Source organism: Tamandua tetradactyla, chromosome 11, assembly GCF_023851605.1.
Source record: "Tamandua tetradactyla isolate mTamTet1 chromosome 11, mTamTet1.pri, whole genome shotgun sequence".
In the NCBI taxonomy this organism is placed as follows: Eukaryota; Metazoa; Chordata; class Mammalia; order Pilosa; family Myrmecophagidae; genus Tamandua; species Tamandua tetradactyla.
The window spans coordinates 13,440,847-13,448,318 of NC_135337.1; the positions used below are offsets into that span (position 1 = coordinate 13,440,847).

At 35.6% G+C, this 7,472-nt stretch overlaps 1 pseudogene; it reads right to left on the reverse strand.

The window, feature by feature from the left end:
• Nucleotides 1-2,910: 2,910 nt before the first annotated feature.
• Nucleotides 2,911-5,543, reverse strand: LOC143651020 (PIH1 domain-containing protein 2-like; annotated as a pseudogene).
• Between the last annotated feature and the right edge of the window lie 1,929 nt (nt 5,544-7,472).

The following is a 7,472-nucleotide window of genomic DNA, read 5'->3' on the forward strand; positions in this document are numbered from 1 at the left end:
TTTACTAATATATATTGTCCTTCTTTGTCTCTTACAATGTCTTTACATTTAAAGTCTATTTTGTCTGATATTAGTATAGCTACTCCTGCTTTCTTTTGGTTTGATTGGGTGGAACATCTTTTTCCATCCTTTCACTTTCAATTTATTTGTATCCTTGTGTCTAAGATAAGTCTCTTGTAAGCAGCATATAGCTGGATTATGTTTCTTAATCCATTCTGCCAATCTGTATCTTTAAATTGGTAAATTTATTCTATTAACATTCAAATTCATTATTGTAAAGGCATTTCTTGAATATACCATCTTATCCTTTGGATTTTTTTGTCAGCTCTGTATATTCTTTTCCCTCTTTCTCTTTTTATCCTTTAAGTTACCCTTACTGGTACTCTTCAATTCTGTGCCCTCCTCCAGACCTTCCTCTCCTGTCTTTTTTTTTCAGCTGGCAGAACTCCCTTTAGTATTTCTTGTAAAGCTGGTCTCTTCTTAATATATTCTCTCCACCTTTGTTTGTCTGTGGAAATTTTAATCTCTTCCTCAAACTGAAGGACAATTTGGCTGGGTACAGAATTCTTGGCTAGAAGTCTTTCTCTTTCAGGATCATACATATATCATACCATTGCCTTTTTGCCTCCATAGTGCCAGTTGAGTAGTACAAACTCAGTCTTTTATGGTTTCCTTTGTATGAAGTAGATTGCTTTTCTCTTGCTGCTTTCAGGGTTTTCTGCTTCTTTTCAACATTTGACAGACTGATTAGTATGTGTCTTGGGGCTAGCCTATTTGGATTTATTCTGTTTGGAGTTCATTGGTCTTCTTTGATTTGCATATTTATGTCTTTTACAAAGGTTAGGAAGTTTTCTCCCAGTATATCCTCCATTAATATTCCCAGCCCTTTACTCTTCTATTCTTCTTCCAGGACACCAATGATAGTATGACAGCTTTTTGAACAAAAACTTGACTGTTATTAATATAGTTCATGTCCCCTTTGAATAAATGCCTTCTGTAGATTCCAAAGGGCAGGGGATCTGGGCTGGGATCAGGCCACCTGACTTGTTAAAGGAAACCTCCCAAAAGATTTCCACACAGACCTAGTATAACAGAGGAGTAGCTGAGTCCAAAATTCAGCTCTTAATAAGTTGCTCTGCAGTCTTAGTTCCTGTTCTATGAAGTGGAAGTAATAATTTCTGTCCTAATATACTTCATAAGGTCATCGTGAAGATTAAGTGGGGTGATGTTTGTAAATGGTCACACTATACAAATGTAAAATTATACTTTCTACTAATGACTTTAAGAAGATGTATACAGAATCCAGCATAATCAGAAAAGAATTGGGAATAACACAGCAAAAATCCACAACCCACCAACCAACCTTATTGAACTTTTTCTTTTTCTAGAATTTCAAATAAATGGAATTATGTAGTATATACTCTTTTGCATCTGGCTTCTTTCACTCAGCCTAATAACTATGAAATTCATCCATATTATTGCACATATCAGTAATTTGTTCCTCTTTATTGCTGAATAATATTCTATCATATGGAATGTGATCCATCCATTCATTGCTGATGAACATTTGGGTTGCTTTCGTTTTGCTGAAATACATTTGGGTTGTTTCCTTTTTTATTTTTTTTTAAGCTGTCACAAGTACAGCCCCTATAAACATTCCTGTACAGGGTGTGTGTGTGAACATGGGTTTTTATTTCTAGGCTAAATACCCAGAAGTGGGATTGCAAGGTCATACAGTAAATGTATATTTAACTTTATAAGAAACTACCAAACTATTTTTCAGAATGTCTATACCATTTTGCATTCCCATAAGCAATGTACTTCAGCTGTTTCTCATCTGTCAGCACTTTTAGGTTTTCTGTTTCTCTCATTCCAAAGATTTTGTTTTGTTTTTGCCATTCTGTCATTCTAAAATTTGTCATTCTAAAAGGTATGCAGTTGCATCTTGTGCTTTTAATAGCTAATGATGTTGAATATCTTTTAGTGTGTTTACATGTCATTTGTCTATTTTCTTTGGTGCAGCAGTGTCTGTTCAAGTCTTTTGCCCATTTCTTCCAGGCTGAATAAAATTATATTTGTTTTTAAATGTAAAATCAATTATTTTTATAACATACAATATTACTTTCCAAAATTCATAAGCTTTTAAATTAATAAGGACTTTTAAAAGTAATAATTGCAAGGAAACTTTTGTATGTAGAAAATAAAAGTTTGATGTGGCATATTGCTTGCTTGGATATGAATTGGAAAGCTGGTACTTTTGTACTGAACAAACCATTTGACAACTTATGAGAGATGAATGGAAGTTGAAAGTACTTCACTTCTGCACTGCTGATCATTTTCTTAGGAGAAAGGCACTTGTTTCAAAGTCACCTCCTTTTTCTGATTCATTTTAGAGGTGGATATATTTCACGTCTTATGTGCAAAACCAATTACTGTTATTGTATCTTTGTATTCAATCTGCAGACAAATCCATATCTGGCATTAAAAGCTCTGACTGGGTAGCTTGGACTCCTGGCAGAGCTGTTTTATAGATTATAGAGGTTCCTAGAAGTATAGTTTTGCATATTATTACATTGGACCTGTATCTTTATTGCTGGAGGAAATTTTCATTACTACAACCCATCCTGGTAATAAAAATTTTTTTTGCACAGTTTAGGCTTTTATTCCTGATGAAAAAATTTACTAAAGACTTCAAAATAAAGGTTTTTTGAGTCTTCTCATTGTTGCATGTTACTTAGAAACAAATTGATGCCTAATCAAAGTAGGTTAAAAAAAAAAGATAAAGCAGCTGAAGAGAAAAATCTCATTCCATTAAAAGGAATCCTTAGAAAATATGAAATCGGTATTTATGATGAACTATAATGAAACCTCTACAATTCACATGAAAACCCAAAACATGATGCTCTTGTCTTACACCAGTGGTATGGTGATGATCAGTGTAGCTTTTTCTTTGATAAATTTTTCTGTGGTCATTTCAGTATCAACCAATTCTGGAAGGTTCAGATATGAGCTATATTTTTCAGAGAATTCGATCAATAAATCATCCTCAGACACACTAAGGTCACAGAGAGAGATTGAATCAATACCAGGTAATTCAACTCTCAATTCAATTTTCAGAGGTTTCTCATTCTGATCGTTCACAATTTTTAATGCATAGGTTGGAGTCTTCATTACTGTCTGGATCTCAGTGCTGGAACACTCCTGTATCAGACACCTGCTTTGTCTGAAATTTGGTCCTTTGACAGCAAAAGTTGAGGAAAGTCATCTGTATCGCTCACAGTGCTGTTTCTTACCTGTTCAAGAGTCCTTTCCTTTCTCATTTTCTGTCTTAAATCTGGGAAATCAGTCTCATTCTTGGAATGCTTCCCTTTATTCTAAACTTGGTAATATGGTAAGAGTGGGAGAAAGCGATTTGGAGTCATTCCTCAGTGCATTTCATGGCCACCTGTATCAACTGATCCTTTTTCACCTGGTCCCTTTCTGCTGCCTGGAGAATATCAGGATTGGAGGCAACATCGATGACTGTGTAAATATCCTTCCAGTGGTGGGTTCACTTTTCAGCCGGGCGTGACCCACATCTCTTCCACGAAAGCACCTACCTCTCACCTACACCCCCACCCCCGCTTTTTTTTTATTGGGTTATTTGTTTTATTTCTACTGAGCTGAAATTCTTTATATATTCCAGATATAAGTCCTTTGCTGTATATGTGATTTGCAAATATTTCTCCCAGACCATACCCTCTCTTATCATTCTCTCAACTGGGTCTTTCGTAAAGCAAAAGTTTAAAATTTTGGTGAAGAACAAAAATTTAATAATTTTTCCTTTAATGGATCATGCTTCTGGCATCATGTCTAGGTACTCTTTGCCTGACCCTAGGTGATGAAGATTTTCTATTACATTTTCTTCGGAGTGTAGTAGAGTTTTATGCTCTACATTTACATATTTTGAGGGCTTTTAAAATAAGGTATGAGATTTAGGTCAAGGTTCACTTTTTTGCACATTAATGTCCAATTGTTGCAACACCATTTTTGAAAAGACTACTTTTTCTCCATTAATTTGTTTGGCACTTTTGTAAAAAAGCAATTGGCCATATTTGTGTGAGCCTATTTCTGGACTCTCTATTTGGCTCCATTGAGTTATATGACCACCTCTTTGCCAATACCACAGTGGTTTGGAGACTACGGTTTTATAGTGAATCTTAAAATAGAGTAGGATTATTTCTCCATCTTTGTTCTTCTTCAAAAAATTTTTTTAGCTATTCTGTTTCCTTTGCCTTTCCAAATAAATTTTAGAATCAGTTTGTCTGTATCTACAAAGGTCCTACTGGGGATTTTTATTGGAAGTGCATTAAATCATAGATCAAGTTAGGCATAACTGACATTACTATGTTGAGTCTTCCAATCCAGGGACATGGTATGTCTCTCCATTTATTTCAATCTTCTTTGATTTCTTTCATTAGCATTTTTTGGTGTTAAGCATATAGATCATGTGCATATTTTGGTAGATGTATATCTGATTGTTTCATTTTGGAGGAAGCATTATAAATGTCTGTTGACCTTGGATCAAGCCATGCATGAACCTACATACATTTTGGACTTTTCAGTAATGTGTACCAATGAATTCCCTTATTTTTTTTTTAAGTCAGTTTGAGTATAATCTGTAACCTGTATATAAAATGTCTTAATGATATAAATAACTGTTACTAGCTAGACACTAGACTAGGCACTTAAGCATAACATATGTAGCCTGGTCCCAACAAGAGCATGTTTTGGTAGGGGACCATTCATTCATTCATTCAACATTTATTGAACACCTATTGTCCAGCCATTGTACTAAGCATGAGAATTAAATGTTAAATAACATGCTGTTCCTTTCCTCAAGGAATTTGCAGTTCAGAGGGGATAAATAGACAAGAAAATCAACAACTTGGAATATAATTATAATTATATACATGAATATGTACACGTACACACATGCACCATGCATAGACACGCACAAATGGGTGAGTTATCTGCCTGGAGCTCTATGTGGCCATAAAGTAAATCACACCAGAGATTTAGGAAAGCTTTACGAGAGGAAATAAAATTCAAATTGACTCCTGAAAAATGATAAGGAAGAAAAATGATAAGGAATTAGAAAGATAATTGTAATGGGGTGGAGTTTGGGGGACTGGGTAGAAGGAAAGGCATTCCAGGTAGAAAAACATATGCAAAGCATAAGTGAATGAAATAGTACAATACCTCTGGAGAACTGCAAAGACTATTTCTCGTAGAGGATAGGAAAAGTATGGTCACAATCAGAAAAAGAGAGAAAGAGAAAAGGGAATTCCCCTTAAGATATGCAGTCAACTCTTAATTAGGCACACGTGGCTTATCTGTAGCCATTTGGGAACTTCTCTTTCCCACTGTTTAAGTCACTTCCCTATTTCTCATCTTTTTTAATGGTGGTACCATTAGTTTTTCCCCTACATGTGTGCTGTAGCTCGAAATTTTAGGTATTCCAGGAGAGAATACATGAAGCATTTTCCTTTCTTTACCTGCATATCTAAAGTCACCAAGGCCTACCCTAAGTCAGAGAAGTCCAAGTTCTCCCTCCTTTTTGTTCCCTCTGCCTTTCCATTAGTTCTGTCCCTAACATCATTCTAACTATACTTATAACTTTTAGTATAGCGTCTCAGTTCCTACTCTTATTCCATGCCAGGTTCCCACTGTTTTGGCTTCACCCTGCCAGCTGCCCTGCCTTGATCATGCTCCAGGGGACTAGCTTAGTCTGCAACAGCAAGAGTGAAATTTCTGTGAGACTATTTAGCCTGGAAAGCCTAAAGACATTCTTAGATATCTCAGAGTTAATGGGAATTCAGGTTGTTTCTCCTTGCTGCTCCTTCATCGTCCTTTTGTGAAGCCCCCTCCCACTTCTCTCTTTCTCTTTTACTCTTTCTCTCTCTCTGAGGTTTATGTCATCCATCCTTTCATCTTTTTCCGCTACTCAATGCAATTCATCTCACAAACTCTTCCCCATTCTTCCTTAAATTCTCTAAAGATCTGCAAACACCAGGCTCGCAGCCCTCCTCTCCACTGAACTTCTGCCATTCTCCTGGAAAATTTTAAGATCCAAGTGGCCTCACAGTTTCATGTTCTCATTATCTTCAATCCAATGAATTTCTTCTCTACTGCACATCAGACATTTACTTTCAAATTCTCACCAGCAACTGCACTAACTCCCAAATAACTAATTACACACTAATCTAAGCTTTCCTCATACTCTGGTTCCCATTCTTTCTCTACTTCTCGTTGGCTTCATTCCATATTCTTCTATCTCTCCCTCACTACTGATTCCTCTCATCTGCAATAGAATATGCTCCAGGCTCTCTTAAAACATATATATACTCTCTGAAACCAACTTGACTTTCATCCCTGGCTCTCTACTTCCCTATAGTCAATTTCCTTGAACTAACTGGTTATACTGTCTCCATTTCCTCAACTTCAATTCACTCTTCAGTCCACTTCAATCTAGTTTCCATCCTCACCATCCTATCAAAATTGTTTTTAATAAAGGTCCTTGATGACTTTCATGACACTACATTCAATAGGAACACTATTCCTTTCTTTGATACTGCAGTTTGCTAATTTTCCTTTAGCTCTGGTTACTTTTTTTTAAGTCTCCTTTGCAAGCTCATTCTCCTTTACTCAGTCTTTGATGAGTAATATTGAAGTTTCTTAAGACTCAGCCATAGCCATCTTATATTTTCATGCTATACTCTCTCCATAGGCTGCACCATTAACCTTTATGTCTTTACATACAATCTGCATGCTCATGACTCTTATTTTTCCAGTTCACACCTAGCTTCTGAAATCCACATCCCTATATTCAACTGCCAATTTGACATGTCCCTTCATATATTTCACACTCAGGAATCTCAAACTAAACTCGCCAAACCACAGCTGCTCTCTTTTCACCCTAACTCTGACAAATCTACCGCATTTTAGTAAATGATACCAACAGCCATTCAGTTGTGCATCTAGCTCACTCACCCCCACATTTCTTATATACTAAGTCCTATCCATTCTACCTCCAAGTTATAACTTTATGTATGTATGTATGTATGTATTTTATTACAGAAATTTTCAGGTTTACAGAAAAATCATGCATAAAATCCAGAGTTCCAAAATATCCCACGTATAATTAACACCTTGCACTGGTGTGGTACATTTGTTACAATTCATGAAAGAACATTTTAAATAATTGTATTAACTATAGTTACAATAGGGTTCTGAGTTTGGTTGTTCACTCCTGTTTTCTGTTTCTTTTAAAAATGTTTATTCTAGTAACATATATACAATCTAAAATTTCCCCCTTTAACCACATTCAAAATATAATTCAGTATTGTTAATTGTGTTCACATTGTTGTGCTACCATCACCACTATCCATTATCAAAACTTTTTGATCAACCCAAATAGAAACTCTCCAATC